Source organism: Mus musculus, chromosome 5, assembly GCF_000001635.26.
Source record: "Mus musculus strain C57BL/6J chromosome 5, GRCm38.p6 C57BL/6J".
Lineage (NCBI taxonomy): Eukaryota > Metazoa > Chordata > Mammalia > Rodentia > Muridae > Mus > Mus musculus.
In genome coordinates, this window is record NC_000071.6 from 38,062,447 (window position 1) to 38,078,573 (window position 16,127).

The following is a 16,127-nucleotide window of genomic DNA, read 5'->3' on the forward strand; positions in this document are numbered from 1 at the left end:
TGCATCACAAGATAACTCTGTAAATGATATTCACTTATAGATATTTTGGCTAGCTCACAGATCCTAATTCTAGTATTACGCTTGACTGAGCACAAGCTGCTGTGATCAGCTAAGGGAATTGTATTAGGCAGGCTTTATTTTCTGTCTATAGTTTGCAGTGTCTTCCATTCCACAGAGAAGCACAGCTTTAAGAGTTGGATTTTCTGTTTTCAAATTTAATAAGGGCAGGGGAAAGCAAGGAGTTTCTTGGAGCAGGTGATGACACTGTGAGATTCACACACTGCCATCCCTCAAACACCTCATTTGGTCCTCACTTTTCTTCCTATAGTATTTGCACTTAGCTGCTGTTCAGATAGTGAAGTCGGTATGTTAAGGAAAGGGGGATACAATGTTCCTTCCTCAGGATATGAGTTCTTGGGTCTCTTCACCTCTCAGTTACAACTTGAGAAGGTGTTTATTGGTCCCTAGTGGTCTGAAATGGAAATGCGTCTCTAGAATTTTTCCTTAGAACCCTCCAGGAGTTTGATTGGAAAGAACGATGTTAATAATAGTAGCCAGGTTATCTTATTTAAGAATGCTCTTTGGGACCCAGCATTGTTACTTTTCCTGCTCGGGCTTAGGTGCGATTCATCTGAGGGCATGGGTGCTAGCTTTGCACCTGTACTTTCAGCCACTTAGGACTCGGGGGTGGGGAGGGACGGCCTGAATATGCATGTGTGCTAAGAAGATAGAAGAGCTCTGTCTGGGACTTGCTTTTGTCATCTTTTTGTCAGGTTTATCTTACTTAATTTTCATGAAAATGATGTGTTTGTTACTGTGGTCACACTATGATTAAGCTTTGGCTGATGTAGGATATTTTATTGTCCCTGTCCTGGAAAATTATAGCAGTTTTTATGAGGAGTGGTTTGTGGGTTCACACAGCCCACTCGGAGTGCCACTTACTATAATTCTCTTCTAAAAGAACCATAAAACTCATGTAAATTGTTTAGAAAGGGAAAGGTCTTTTCTGAGAAAGACAAGACATCTTTCCAAGCTTCATGGCTTAGCGTTTATCTGGGGCAGGAGAGTTAGCACTCAGCTGAGGCCAGAGAGGCTGTGAGCTGCAGCTGCTTAGTTCTAAACTAGGCGTTGATGGAGTGTAAAGATCCGCATTCTGTGACTTTGGATGAAGTTAAGAAAAGGGGGAAAGCAGAAGTTAGAAAGGAATTAAAAACATTTATTTTACAAGTCCTCAGCACTCGTGTAAGGAAGCTGTGTGCTCATAATCTGTATTAAGACATGATTTTTGGTAGCCAGTCTTGTGAAGCTTGTATTGAAATTCACATGTAGACTGACCTAAAGAAGCTCTCTTCCCTTTGCAGTTTCTCCATGCCAGTTGGCTTGCTATGTTCAGTTTATGTGCAGCACATGAAGAAAACATAAAACGGCACAATCACAAGGCCAAAGTTCTGTCATGGTTTTGTACAAATGCCTTATTCTGATCCTATCTTGGTTTAAGCATGAGCCTTACAGAGAGCAAGGGCGGAAATTGGGAATGATTTTCTACAGCACTTACATGCTACTCTGCTTCTAGTCATTCAATACAGGTCAATCTTAAGCTGAGCAAATCGGTATAAGAAAATCTGTACACATGTGAAGTGGGAAATCGGGGTAGTTGTTCATTTTCCGTGAAGATATAACTTATGGAAGATTTAATTTTAGAGACACTTCCTGGGTCCTATAACTTAAAGTAGGCTTAATTTTAGAGCTACTTCTTGGGTCTGTGCAAGATCATTATACTTGCAGTGACTTCTTTTAGAGGCAGGAATGAGCCATCTGTAGTGACAGAAACAGTTGCTTCTGCAAAATGTGCCTCAGTTCAAATCAGTGCTGTTAAAACACACCATTATCTTTGTGCCTTAGAAACTGTCTGATTTTGTGACAAGAAGAGGTGATATTGATCATGTTTGTGTGTCTTACCAGGAGTGTTGGTGAAACTGCCAACTGTGACTGTGAAAACCTGTTTTAGGCCTACACACATGTGATTTCAAGAAGAACAGCAACTTAGGATTTATTCTGTGGCCATAAAATCCTCTTTGCTGTAAAACCCGAACACTCACAGCAGCTTCTGAAAATGGAACCTTGAGACTATTCTGTATCCTGTACTTTCTGTTTTCACTTTTCTGGAGTTAGGACATTTCTACTCTATCAGTATGGCAACAAAAGTGAGTTTAGGGAATAGAAAATGAAGCTTTAATTGGAATGGAGATTGAAAAAAAATGTTCCTAATGTCATGATGTGGGTGGGAAATCCACGAGGAATGCACAGACTGGCTACAAGGCAGCCCTCCATCTCAAGCTGTTTTCCCCAGGGTCGTCTGACAGGGTTGGGGCCTGAGAAGTGTCTGCCTGTGTATTCAGCACACCAAGCAAAGGCAATGGCGTTTCAGCCAGGGCTGGGAGTCCGTGCACAGGGATCTGGAGCCTATGCATCAGGGAGCGGGCTCTGGGGATTTATGTGGTGCTGTGTGGTGACTTCATGCTTGTCCTGCTGGATAAAGAGTGCTGTGTTTATAGTAGGGAGGGCCTCTTTTTTTTAGATTAGGAAGTAGTTTTGCTTGTTTTGTTTTAGCACAGACAAAATTCCTGGTCATTTGCAATTCTTAAAAAGCCATATGCAAGGGTTTAGTCAAGAATATGCTTTGCTTTATAAGTTACCCGGCTGGAAGATAACCATATCAATGTTGCTAACGACTTGTGTCCAGAAGAATGTTTGCTTTTTCTGTTTTTCACTTGAGCCCTTTAGGAAGTATTTTTCATGGACTTCAAGTGATACAAACTCATTCATCAAACAGTAACATTTATATGTGAAAATCTTCATCATAAGGCAGTTTCTGCTAGAAGAGAGGCAGGGTCTTTGAATTTCCCCCCAAAACTGCAACTTCAGAAAATATGTAAGAGATGTAGCAATTAACCTACATGCAGGTTTCTAATACTAGAAAATGGGCAGCTAGTTACATTCAAAGACAGGATCTGATGGGCCCAAATTGCTTAAAACAGCACAGTTACTGAAGATCTTCCCTAGGGAGCTTGAGAAACCATTTAACAGATGAAAGTACATTCTGAAAAGTCTGACCTTACAGGCAATCATAAAATGAATCAAAACAGTGCTTTTTCCCCCTGAAATGTACAGAGCCCATCTGTGTCTAATCCAGTAATTATAGACTGTGTTCAATTACCTTTTCAAACTTGGAGCAGACTGGAGACTAGGCAGTGAACAAACATAGGGTTTTGTCTAGACCTCAATTGACCACAGTCTAAAACGTGAATTTATATCTAATTTTATTTTTTGTTTGGTTTGATAGTTCTTAGAGGATTCATTTTTGCTACTTGGTATTTCAGCCTCTTGATCTCAGACACCGCCTTCTCTCATCACAAAAGCTTTTGTATCTGCTGTGGCTTAAGCTGTAACAAGAGGTTTAGTTTTGTGAGTAGTCACTGTTGCTTGCAAATCAATAATTTGTGCTAGAGAAAAGGCTACACTGGGCTGGGGGAGGGGGTTTCGCCAGTGAGTAGCATTTTTTAAAATAGCCCTTTAAATGTGTTGCTGCTGACTGTAACTCTTTGTTGTATGGTTAGGAAAAATAAATTATTTTCCTTAAATGTAAAAAACTCTTATAATTTTCAGTTGCTATGTTCATTTACCATTTTAAAAAATACTTGGAGATGGCCAAAAGAAATCTGTCTTTCCCTATTCTCTCAGTGGTACAGGTTCAGTGCACATTCATTTTTATTGTGTCTGCTGACTTTGTTATAAGATGTATTTTCAACCCTTAAATAAGTCAGTTTATGCTTTGATGAATCAGATTGTTATATTTTGTCCAAAAACCTTGTCAGTTCAAGTTTTTTTTGTTTTTTGTTTTCCAAATGCAAAACAGAAGATTACCATAACTTTGCAGTGGGATAGCCTTTTTGTTGTTGATGGAGTTTAGTACCACTTATCTCATGACAGCCGGGTTGCAAACACATGTTTTGGTGAAGTATCATTGCCTACCAGCCAAGAATTTTTCAGAAACTTTAGGACCATTTTTAGTATGTGATTTTTTTAGGTAGCTGTGTTCTTTAGATTGCTCTCCCCTTTGGAAGGCTTAAGACTGACACAAGGGATGGACTAATTATACTTGGTCATATAGATGCTTTTCTGGGAGTCACCTGAAGAAATGATACAACAGGTCATGTATACCTTCTCTGCAGAGTAGGGTGAGCTCTATGCTAAGAACATATGGCCCTGAGCTTCCTCTGTCTCCTTCATGGACCCCATTCTGTGACACTGTTGGCACAGTGTACTGTAGGCTTCCCTGTAGGAGCTGGAGAGACACTTTGGATCTTCTGCCACCTATCCCTCTTTGCTTAGAGAGCGGTTTCTCTGCCCATCTGTTTACTGGGGCAGCTCCTTCCTAGCTCCTGCTCACTGCCCAATGTGGGAACTCCTGTAGTTGTGTGGGTTTCATATTAGCTGATTAACCCCACTCACATATAAGTGCCTTCAGATCAAGGCTGGGTGGGTGTATGTTCTCCCATTGTATCCCAGCCTCAACACAATGCCTGGCTTGTGCAGGCAGTCTGCTCTTGTTGTCTGAGTAAGGAAAAAATGGATCTCCCATCGAATCTTTAGTATTGAAAGGTCAAAGGGAAGGATCCTTAAAGTGAATAGAAATTATATCTGAGTGATACTTAAGTACACACTCTTTCTATGTAGCTCTGTTTTACACTCTTAATTTTTAACTGATAGTCATAAAGTGAGTTTTGTCTGTGGAATCTCAGTTTCTCCTTGAAGCTTCCCTGCCTGTTGCTTTGCTGACTTTCTGATGGCTGATAGCAGGTTTTATGCAACTGCTTACCTCACCTGCAGTGAGAAAATTGAGAAACCATTCTCTGGTTTGCACATCTGCAGGTCTTCATGATTCCTATGGAAACTTTACAGGGATAATCACCTAATAGAATTGAGTACTTACTACTTGAAAGATGCTGCTAAATGTGGTGCATTTTGAAGTGTGAGACGAGTGGTGATGTCTCCTTTATGACTAGCTCACAGCTATCCCCCACCCTCGGTTCACAGTGTCCTGACACTTCTACTCTCAGGTTGAAAGGGAATGAAAGCATGTTCATATATAGGCAGTGATGTTTAGTTTAAACAGTTCACGGTTCTCCAGATAGATCTCAGACCACTCCTTTTCTCCATGCTTTTCTGTTTGGTATCAATTTAAAATATAGAGTGTGATTTTTTTTTTGGACCAACTTTGGAGTTTAGAGACGTACAGTGTGTGCCACATTTAAATAATCCATTTAAATATTGAAAATACTACTTTTTGTGATCTGCATACTGGTGAGAGTGGCCCCTAAAACCAACTAATACACCTTTAGACCCAAAGGTAGAGAGGACCATAATCATTAGATGGATGGGGAGAGGCAGGAAGGTGGGTCTGCAGATGACAAGGAAGGTTGGACTCTTCAGCTGGTGGCTTCCTGCTTTGAGCTTGACTCTCCTCTGACTAGAGGAAGAAGAGCTGTTTCTGTGATAAGGGGTTCTATTGAAAATTAGAGACTCAGCCTGCCTGGGGCAAAGCTGAGAGTAGCCTGCCCTTGGTCTAATCCACAGAACATAGTTCCCAGGTTTGTTGGTCAGAGTTTTGGATTTCCTGTCTCTCAGCTACAGCCTTTACAGAGTCTTAAGCTTTTTTTTTTTAAACTTTGCTTCTCTTAGCATTCTGAATTGGGTGCTCTCATGTTCATTTGATATGTATATTATCATATTCTTGAATTTTATTCTTGAACCAAATTGGAAAGTTTCAAGGCAAATATTTGGTTTTCTGTTAGCCCACAAATTGGGCCATGGTTGTTCAATGATGGCTTTTGTTAACTGAGGCAGTATCACATGTTAAGTGTATTTTGTTAGGAGGTCACAGAGCACACCAAATGTCAGCCTTTTGTCATGTCTGACTGTGAGCAATATTCACCAAGTTTTATCTTCAGGTACCTAATGTGTCATCTAGAAATGTAGAGTCTTGTTGAGAAGTCCTGAAACTGTAGCTGTAATATGCCCTGCTGGCCCCATGTCCCAGAGGTTTTCCAGTGGTCTTGAGTGCGCCTTACGGGACTCTACCTGTAAGCTTAGCTCAAATGTGGAAGCTGTTCTGAGTGTTGTGAGCTCTTGGAGTGCAGGCTGCTTGCTGTATGTGGTAAGTGTTGGTCAGTAGCAATGAGGAGATGTATGTGGTGGGTACTCGAGTCTCCTTGCTGTCAAAGCACCCTCTGCCAACCGCAGGGCTACCCTCCTTTTGGAAGCTCACTCTACCTTTGACCTTAGCCAGGAGCCTGCTGCAGATCTGCTCTGTTCCCAAGTGACTTGTGTGCCTATCAGGTCACAGACCCAAGGGTAGGAACCAGACTTGAATCAGGTTGTTTAGAAGCCTCCTTAGGATCTTGTTTTCTAATTGGAATTGGGAAAGACTGTTTTTTTTGTGTGTGTGTGTGTGTGTAAGTCTGCGTCTTACACACAGAGCTCAGGTGCTAGAGGATGAGTCTCACTGCAGCCCTGCGGTGAGAGACTGACAGCTGAAATGCAGAGAAAACATGGATTGGGAGTCGGCAGTTCTGGAGATTTTGGTATTTGGCTGCAGTTGCTTCAGAGGCCCAGGCGAATCGGCATCTTTCCTGTGGTTGGATCATGTAAGCCAGTGATGCTAACTGGAGAAAGGCTGCTTCCACAGAGCTTTTGCCAGTGTCTGGAGATGTCTCTGCTTGCCTTAAGGGCTGATACTGGATCTTGTAGGTAGCAGTCAGGGATGCTGTTAAATATATTCTGCTATGTAAATTTCTCCCATAAACACAACCTCCTCCCAACTCCAGGCAAATTATAATGAAACCCCAAATTTTAGCAGAAATGAGGTTGATAAACCTGATTATTAACCCACTCTTCATTTGTGACATTCATGGTGTATACTAATATCTTCCTCCGCTTTTCAGAAGCTAATTACAATTAATGTCTGTTCAGGGAACTTAGCTTAACCTAGGGATATACATAAACTTGTAAGTTGCTTAGTGAGTGGTACACACTCTAGTCTCAGATTTCTGATCTTCTAACGTTTAGCTACTGCTTTGGAAAGGTGGATTCCTATTCTCTCTGGGTCAAACTTGCAGGCTGTCTTAAAATCAAAAGCATTGGAGTGGTGCCTGTTCATAACTTGACACTAACACTGCTTCAGAGTTATGCCACTCACCCCAGATTTTCTCTGAGAGTGATAGTCAACCTACATAGGAAGGAGACACCCAACATTTAAAGAACAATTGTCATTTTAAAAAACCAAATATTGTACTACATGAAACAACAACAAAAATAACCCTCAGGGTCTGCTAAGTCTGGGCTGGCAGACAGTGGGCCTCCATGAGAGCACACAGCGCTTGTGATTCGCCTGGCAGCTCCCCTTCAGACATGGAGTGGGTTTCCCTAGTAGACTTGGTAAACTGAAAGCTTGTACATGATTGGAGGAGAACTGGGGCAGGAGCAAGGGGCTGCTATTCCTCACTTAGATGAAGAGATACCCCCAAATAACCACATCTTATAGAAAAAGCTTGAGGTTTTTTTTTTTTTTTTTTTAGATTTTTTTTTCCTAACAGTTTTTATTTTTAAACCAAAAATCTCTGATTTTTTTTCTCCCTTCTGTAATTCCCTCGTTTTTCTGAGTAATCTAGACTTAAACTATGGGATTTTGTGAGGATGCGTGAGGAGTCCTCTCCTCCTTGGCACAGTTGATATTTAGTACTCATCCCTTATTGGAACAGTGAACAGTGATTTCCTCCAACTCTGGAGATCTAAATATTGTCTCTAGCCCAGAAACTCTCAAGTTTGTAATTTTTTCTCAGACTCCTCTGATTAGAGGCATCTGTAGCTATCTATATATGTGGATGTCTGGAAAACAGTAGGTCTGCATGATGTCTGTCACACACACTAGGCACATGTCTGTCTCAAGGAGCATGCACTGGTTGTCCTTCTGCTTGGAATGCTTTCCCGAGGTGTCTACACAGAGACAGCATGTAGCCACATGCTCTGCTTCAAACCTGCCCTCATTCTCAGAGGTCCTCATGACCATGGTGTTTTACGTGTAACTCGGCTCTTCCTCCAGGCTCCCTCAGTCCCCCTGCCTTGCCTGGCACGTGCTCCCTCTGTGCCTGTCCTCATGCAGAACTTTATTGACCAGTTTCTTCATTGCTGTCATTCTGTTTCCCCAAGAATTGGGTAAATGTGACTGTAAAGTATGTAACTCTTTGAAACCATTCTACTTAGTCTGACTAAAGGAGTGTGCTTTTGGGAGTTACTCAGGGATGAACCTATGGGTGTTTCCTTCCTGCCTTATCACAGAACAGTCTCTTGTTCTATGGAGCTCTATAGTTACCCGTCACCTATGGAGTGGGCCACGTCTGCTTTTTGGCAATTTTGAATTGAGCTGCCATAAATATTTATGTGTAGGTGTTAGTGTCAGCATAAAGTTTTCATTTTTCTAGGGTAATAGGTAAATACTTAGAGTGGGCTTGTTAGTTCACATGGTATTTGTTAACTTTCTAGGAAACTGCCTATAAACAAACATCTAAAGCAACATCATTTATGGTGACAAAATATCCATGGTCCATTAGCACTGACTGCTTTGATTCAATTTTGGTTTTTAGACTGTGATGGGAGTTCTCTTTCCGTTTTTCCTTCCCATTCCCTCTCGTATTGCTCTGGTTAAACTAGGCTTAGAGGACTTTGGGAAGATACAAAGATACACAGTTACAATACATACATACATACATACATACATACATACATTATGTAGCAGTAGAAGGGAATGAAGAATTGATACCTGCTACACCCTGGCTGTACCTTGAAAACATGGCAAGTCCTAGATGTCAGTCACTAAGGACCACACAGCATGAGAATCCATCTATATGGACTGCCTAGAAGGGAAATACATAGGGAATCAGAAGTTAGAAAGATGTGTGGAGATCATGAACATGGGGCTTTGAATAAATTGTGTAAAATAAATCTCGATTTTGTAAAAGTTGACTTGCTTTTCAATATGACTGTCTCATTCTGTATTTCCATCAGCAGTGAATTTAAATTATGTTTGTGAAACATCACGTTGGCACTTGCTATTATTGTCAGTTCTTTTTTTTTTTAATTGTTAGAGCCGTGAGTAGCCTCTTATTAGAAATGGATAGATCCAATGGGTAGAAGTTCCAAACTGAAAAGGATTGAACTGAACATCACCACCAATCAACTTGATCTAGTTGAAGTTTACAGAATAGTTTAACTCAATGGCTTGTCTCCAATGGGTAAAGTCAATTCTCTGGCTTTCAAGATATTTTCAAGAGTTCGGGATATTCTTATGTTTGACTTGAGTTACTTTGTGATGATTGTCAGTTCTTTTTATCTGTTTGTCTGTCTGTCTGTCTAGCTCTGTGTTTAGGATTAAGCATATCAGGCTCCCCATGACTCTGTGTCAGTGGTCTGTTGGGAAGTAGGTGCCGTCTTTGGTAATAGCACTTCCACAGTTGCCAGTGATGCTGACACCTTTCACGTACCTCTTTGCCATCTTTGTAAGCAGTCTGTCCCAGTCTTTTGCTCACTTTTAAATCAAACTGTTTTCCTTGGCTTGAATGAAAGTCTTTCATATATTCTGAATATAGGCACCTTGTCATATATATGATATGACATACTTTCATAGTCTCAGAATGTGCTTGCCTTCTTGGCTCTTAAAGATACTTGTTGATCACCTTCAGGGTTCATCTGTTGACTGAATGCCTAAGTGGGGTGCCTGGTACAGAAAGGGAGAAGCTCGGTGTTTAGTGACTGGATGGATGGGCTCCTCCTTTTACCATGTAGCAGTAGATTTGTTTTGTTCCTGACAGGCAGTATGCTGGACAATTAGAAAAAGCGATTAGGTTATTTTCTGATTGCAATATTCCTTTCTTCTTACTACCTCAGAAGGATTAGCAATCTGGAGATTACAGAACTTGTGTGACGCTGGCTGACTTGGATTCTTCCTCTTCTGTCTCCTAATTTCCTGTTCTCCCTCTTAACCCACCTTCCCTAACCAACTGTCTTTGCTAGGCCAGCTTCATCTTAACTTCATGTTTTAGCTCAAGAATCAGATTTGTTCTGCATTTGTTCTGAATCTTGAGTATGCACGAAGAGGCAGCTGTGGTCCTAACCTCTTGAGCTTCGCATCAGTGCTACAAACTCTGTCCTCTTCCCCAAACCAAGTTGATGCCTCCATTTTATGTTCTTTTACCTGTGGTTTTGCTTCAGAGGATTTCATTTATTTGTAAATATCTTTAGTGATTTTTCTCTTTGCCTCACTGTAAGCCAGTGACTTTATTTTGTTCATATATTTCCCAAAAGAATTTTGAAACAACTAGGTAACCTCTCTCATTTGCAAAGGATATAATTTCCAACATGCTTTAAAACTTATATATATATATATATATATATATATATATATATATGTGTGTGTGTGTGTGTGTGTGTGTATATATATATATATATATATAGTTTGTTTTGTTTTTGTTTTTGTTTTTTGTTTTTTGAGACAGGGTTTCTCTGTGTAGCCTTGACTGTCCTGGAACTCACTCTGTAGACCAGGCTGGCCTCGAACTCAGAAATTCGCCTGCCTCTGCCTCCCAAGTGCTGAGAAACCCTGTCTCAAAACAAAAACAAAAACTTAATATATTATAATGCAAGTTACTCACCTGTCTTTAACGATGCACTTGGTCGCCTCTGCCTTGTATCAAGTCCAGCTTTGATAGCCTTTACCAGTTCCAGGGGCCACAGCCTTGCTTTTGCCTGATGAACTCAAACTTCTGCCTCATATCCCATTTGTGTTTGTGCCTGGTTTTGTATTGACCATGCTGTCAGGAGGTTCTGTCAAGCAAAGATGAACATGAGAGTTGAAATGAAAGTCTGACAGTCCATTTATTTGGTCAGTGTTGGGATCAAAACTAGCGCCCCGTCGATGCATGCTGGTGAATGTGAGATTTAAAGTGTTCCAGAGGTGACCAGCAGTCTTTCAGTGCTCTCTGTTGTTTCCTTTGTGGTTTTAATTGGCATATGGATTAGGAAAACGTGCAGGTTTCACTGGAGGGGCCTGTCAAGGTCTGGGATGGGCCCCTTTGTCTTTCTAAGTGTCTATGCACAAGCTATTGGCATGTCAGTGTTCAGGACCTGTTCATTCTTAGTTTCCATGACTTGTAGACAGGAAAAGAAGACAGTGGAACTTCATGGAATTAGGAACCCAAACTGTCATTAAAAAAAGAAAAAAATCTGTCAGATAACAACTCATTTTCCATTCATTTTGTTGGGGGGGGTGTCCCTAAATTGTGCAAGTGTGGTTGGTCAGTCATTAGGGCCATTTCTTCCTCAGCTTTAACCTGATGCTGGGTGTCTCTTAGATGATACCAATTTGATCCAGTGTTGTCTGAAACTGGTATGATCTGCCCTTGTCTCCATGGGAGACCAGCCAGTGTCCAGCCTGTGGGGATGGAGCCCAGTGGTGTGTTGGGAAGAGGGTAGAGGAAATGTGGGAACAACTGTGGATCCTGTGTCAAAAACATCCAGCAGCCACCGTCTCCTCCCAGGGATGCCCAGCCTCTCCCATGGGAAATGCAGCCAAAAGCCGTGCCAGGCGAAGCTGGGGACAGTTGGTTTTGCTTTGCTATGTTTTTATACCAGTTTCTACAACTGGTATAAAGGCATGGAGTAAGACCTTAGTTTAAAAAAAAATTGTTGATACTGAATATAGGGAAATTTTTGCTGTAAAATTGAATTTCAAAGTTACAATATTTTTAGTTTTCTTTGAAAATATTTAAAAGAGACAGTACTTTTATTCCTGAATAGTCTTTATGTTCTGAATTAATTTTGTGGAATAGAGGGACAGAAAAGAACTCCCTGAATTGTGCCAGTCTGGTTGGTCAGTCATTTGGGCCATTCCTTCCTCAGCTTTAACCTGCTGCTGGGTGTCTCTTAGATGGGAGAAAAATACTCCTTACAGCGGTTCTTTTATTGATGCGGTGGCTTCCGCCCACTAACTGTCTTAGTGTTGCTTCAGATAGCCTTTATTGCTTTTAAGTAACAAAACTCTTTGTAAATGCTCTGTTCTGACCACATTTAGGCATCTTTGATGCTAAAACATCAGTTTATACTAATATGGTATCCACACAATTAGTAATGTTGGCATTTCTTCTCTCACCTGTGGTGTTTTAGAGGCACCTGATAGATAAATCGTTTGTGGGTATTTCATACCATGAGGGCTCTCGGGGTGTACAGATTAAGTATATGGTACTATGGTAAGAAATCTGACTGCAGATGGCAGCTTCCCCTTCTGCAAATGTGTGGACTCTGGTGCTGAGTAATCTCCTGCATGTCTCTGTTTTGCTGCAGAAAATCTATCACAGATTTTTGATTGCCTTTTAAAACTATGCTTCTCAAGGAAACTTATCTTTACTTTGGCATCTGGTTTTCTGTGAAGTCATAATTTTGGATCAGAATTTCCAGCTGTGGCATCCAGTTTTATGGAGTCCGAACTGAGAATTAAAAACTACGCTATGTGTTTCAATATGTGAAATGAATGTTATCTCTGTGTGAAACAGTGTACGCTGTGTTTAAGGATTTTAGTTTGCAGTATTATGCTAAGAGAAGCAGCTTGCACAGCAGTGAACAGCTCAGAGGAATGGGCTGGGTTTGCCCTTCCTCCAGTGTCCCATGAGATAATATGATGTGCCCCTCACCTAAAGGGGGACAAGCGTAAGTCTGCCAGCAGCTAAGGTGACTGCCTCCCTTCCCAGATGAGGAAACTGAGATCTTCACGTTGCTGTCACTCTGCGTGAGTGAGACAATGCTCACTGATTGGAGGTGAAAAGAGTTAGGGTTAATCTTGTTAGGGGAAATCACATGGCCTGCTGTTTGACAATGCAGGGGTCCTTTGCAGAGAAAGAGCCCCCCTCCCATGGCAGTGTTGCTCAGAGGTTGCCTGTGCCTAGGACTAGCAGGGCTAGGAGGCTAGTGAAACAGGAGACAGGTTGGCAAAACTTTGCAGTATTCAAAATGTTTTCATTCTCTACTCTCTAAATCTGTTCTTCAATCCTTATCCAAATGAATTACAAAAATCAATGGTTTGGAATACAAGAATGCTTTCGTGTAGCAAATTGGTGCTTGTTATAGGAAGATTTGTCTTGCTGAATTAGACCCCTGGTTGTCCAGCTATGGAGACATGACTCCATCGTGATCAGTGTAGCAGATGGATGTTATGTTGCTATTAGAAGTTTTTGTGCCAAGTGAAATAAGTAGGCTATAGCATATGATTTCATTTGTGTGGAGGATGTAGATATACAAAGAACAGTATATAGTGTATTTGGTATATAGTGTATTTCAGAGTGCTGGCAGTGTGACTTGATTCTGCTTTCTAACTCTGCATAGTTCATAAACTGTCTATCATAAGCAGAAAATAAGGCCACAAGATTTTAATGCAACAAAATAGACAATTATTTTTATAATATAAAGTTATAAAGTTATAGAGTCTCACTGAAAGTAGGCTCGTAGATACAGCAAACATGAAGATGGTACTTGACTAAACTCTCACACAGCTGCCCTGTCTCTACGCCATGCTGTGGACCCCACTGGTAAGGGGATAGCACCCATCCAAAACAGAGGCAGTGAGGTGAGGCCCACAAGGAACAGTCTGTCAGAGAAGTCATTGTATTTGACCCAGAACAAAAGAGCACATACATTAGAAAAGCTATTCTCCTGTACTGAAAGAACATTGCTTTGTTCTTTGAGAGTGCCTTCCTACTAGTTAGCTCCACTGACTGGAAGGTGATATTCTGCCACTTGTAATGCTTTGGTTGGTGACTGGAAATTTTCACAAATCTGCTTCCCAGAACATTCTATTATATGGGTAACTTGACCCAATTCCTCTTCTTACCTGGTTCTGGTTTAATAATTAAATTGAGTTAGCCACTAAGTAACGAATGGTTGTGTAGAGGCCAGTAGTGAATAGCTGGGAGTCTGCAAACATCCCTTTCATCAGGCCAGGCAGAGTACTGTGTTCTCGGAGTGCAGCACTGGCCAAGCAGCTGTGCAAATGAAGCTGTTTTTCTGAAAGGTAAGCCTTCCCCGAGCGTACTATGCTTTTCTTTACTCTAAGAATTCTTTGAAGGAAAAAAAACCTAAAAATATTTTGAAGCCCTCAATTCCACTTTATAATTTTGAATTAATAACTTCTTACTACTGTAATTTCATACGTTTTATACTACCCCCAGGAAAAAAAGTATTTACTTACTTCACATTTCTTATATTGATTTCAGTTGGTCTCATTTTGCATTACAATTATGGCTTTCCATTCCATGAAGTATGGCTTAGAGTTGTGTTTCAAATTTGAAATGGCTCATGCATTAATAAAGCTACTGTTTTTAATTTGAAAGAAATGTTCTCTTAAGGAAAGTTGTTAGGCCCTGGGATGCAGTTTTAAAATGTTTGTCTTGTGATAGTCTTAAGTCATTATTACCCCAAGTGGCATCTTTAGCCCCTCACTTGCCTGTTAGGCCAACTACATTGATTTTTTTTTTCCAGTCTCCAAGGGGACACAGAACAAGAGAGACAGTGCTGTGTAGATGAGCCTTCTCTATAAGGCCTTGGGACAAAGGTGATATGTTACAGAGTAAAGGAACTTTCAAGTGGATCCAGTGCCCTAGCAGTCGCCTCGAGGTTTCCACAATCCCCCCCTCTGCATCTGATGGAAAACCTAGACGGTTCCTTAAAACTCAAGCTGCTTCTACTTGCCTAATTTGGGGCTTGTGAATGTATGCCCATGTGGATATAAACTGGTTTTATGGTACTTGTTAAACATCATGACTTCCTGTATTTGCTGATAATTTTGTTCTGACAGTGAATTGATTTTTTTTTTGGGGGGGGGGAGTTGTTTTGTTTTTCCTGACAAACAGAACTGTTTTTTTTTTTTTTAAACTTACAAAATCTTGTATTTTGAATCGGAGCAATAGTGTAGACAGTCCAAACTCATGCTTTATTATCTACTTAATGAATATTCATGAAACCAGTCTTCACTGGTGATTGAAGGTACAATGGAGACATTACCAATATTGGCCTAATGACACAGTACTCTTTTTGCAAGAAGTAAAACATCCAATATGGAAAATTTTGCTTCTTTTTGTTGGGAGTGCACCCCATGGGTGGTGGTGGGGAACAATAACAAACACTTTCAAATTTAGGAAAGACATAAATTAGTTACAAATTTCTGGTTACAGTATGTACCAAGAATTCTCCTTTATACAAAAGAATTAGTCTCTTTATTTCTTTATTAGTATTTGTGAGATTCATCTGAGCTTGTGTGTGTGTGTGTGTGTGTGTGTGTGTGTGTGTGTGTAAGCACATTTATGGGTAGTAATTAGTGATGTTCTCTTTGACAGAGCTGGCGACTTTCATATGTAAACACTTGCGAGTACATCCATCTGGCCCAAAGCCTGTCATCTTATGTTTTTATGCTTAGATGATAAAGTTGGTATTAGTAAAAAATAGCAGTACATACCTCATCCCAGGCACCCTTGATGCATCTCAAGACAAGGCAAAGGTGATGGAGGCCCTGTGAGCACACTTGAATTTTATTTGTTTGGGCTGGTGCAGCATGATAGGCAGTACCAGCAAAGTAGGGCAAAGGCTGTGCAGCCACATCAGCTCGATTTGAATCCAGTTCTGGGACTTAGTAGCTGAGTGCATCAAATTGCACTGTGCTTTCTTAAGCCTCGGTTTCCTGTGTGTGAACAGGGATAATGAATCTCCTTGTGTGCAATAACAATATCTAAGGTCACTAATCAGGATCAAGATGAAACTGCACCCAGTTTACAATGTTCTATGAGTGTGAGGGATATATTTGCTATTAATCATAGAATATTAAAGTCGTTGTTATGCCTATCTTCTAGGCTTGGTCAGTCAATGCCAATTAAGTTGAATGATTATTTTTTTTCTCCTAGTTCTCCCCACCCCCAGAGGCATGTTATAAATACATTAGCAACTGGAATATGTTTTTCCCTCTTGGTGGGTTT

General features: G+C 40.7%; 1 protein-coding gene across 6 annotated transcripts in view; it reads left to right on the forward strand.

Moving 5' to 3' along the window:
• Stx18 (syntaxin 18) overlaps positions 1-16,127 on the forward strand; it is a 101,042-nt gene that overhangs the window by 25,718 nt on the left and 59,197 nt on the right. The window contains exon 1 of one of the 6 annotated variants that reach the window (XM_006504112.4): positions 14,081-14,173. The exons of the other annotated variants lie outside the window; for them this stretch is intronic. The gene's annotated coding sequence lies outside the window, so the exon portion shown is untranslated. Of the gene's footprint in view, positions 1-14,080; positions 14,174-16,127 lie in introns of those variants that run through there. 6 annotated transcript variants of the gene reach the window in all.